General features: G+C 33.3%; 1 long non-coding RNA gene across 1 annotated transcript; it reads right to left on the reverse strand.

Annotated features, from left to right (window-relative positions):
- Positions 1-295: 295 nt before the first annotated feature.
- On the reverse strand, positions 296-728 carry LOC112486658 (uncharacterized). Its single transcript, XR_003049162.1, has 2 exons — positions 483-728; positions 296-363 (listed from the first exon to the last, which is right to left on the reverse strand). It is a non-coding gene; the product is annotated as an uncharacterized LOC112486658 (long non-coding RNA).
- Between the last annotated feature and the right edge of the window lie 112 nt (positions 729-840).

Consider the following 840-nt stretch of genomic DNA (forward strand, 5'->3'; position numbering starts at 1 on the left):
AAATACGAGTATTCCATGTTACGAGTCAGCAGCTTTTGCAAGATTTTCTTAATTATTTTTATTTTTTATTATCAATATATTTGTTTATATCTATGTTTTTGATGTTTAGATGGTGGAGTAATTTAATTAATTCTGAGGGGCTGGAACAAATGAATTGGTTTTTAGTTATTTTTAATGGGGAAATTCGTTCTAAATACGAGTGTTGTTGTGGAAAAGATTAAACTTGTATCTCGGGGGTCCACTGTATTTTTATAGATTTTTATTTAAAGTAAAGTCAGTCTTACCCATCTTTTTGGGCAGCAGGTAAACGTCCTGCTTGTAACGTCCCTCAGGAGCGTTGTACAACTCTATCAGAGCCAGAGCCTGCAAAAAAAGGTTAGAGAGTGAGCCAAAAAATAAAAAAATAAAAACTGTAAGAAGATTGGTTTTATTAAAAATGATCAGTCACATTTACTGTGACAAAGTTGTATACAGTGAGTTACCTGTGTTGTGGCTGTGATGGAGAGAACAAAGGTGGGAACGGTGGAACAGCTGAGGTTCAACAGACGACCCTGCAGAGGAAGAATTTATCAAAATCAAAACAACAAAAAAAATGTTATTTAAAAAATATTTGATAGTAAATTGATCAGTAAAAACTACATTTTTGAATTTGAAACGACAAACTACAGGCTGCAGTGCCAGGCCAGAAATGGCCCACAGGCCAGAGGTTTGAGATGTCTATAATCATTTCATTTGCACTGTTGTATTTTACAGTTTTTACAGGAATAAACTGATGTGAGGAATTTATTATAAAAAAAAATGTTTGAAAACGTTCTTTCTTCTGACATTGAAAGGTTTCTT

This window comes from Cynoglossus semilaevis, unplaced genomic scaffold (genome assembly GCF_000523025.1).
Source record: "Cynoglossus semilaevis isolate Cse_v1.0 unplaced genomic scaffold, Cse_v1.0 scaffold4424, whole genome shotgun sequence".
Lineage (NCBI taxonomy): Eukaryota > Metazoa > Chordata > Actinopteri > Pleuronectiformes > Cynoglossidae > Cynoglossus > Cynoglossus semilaevis.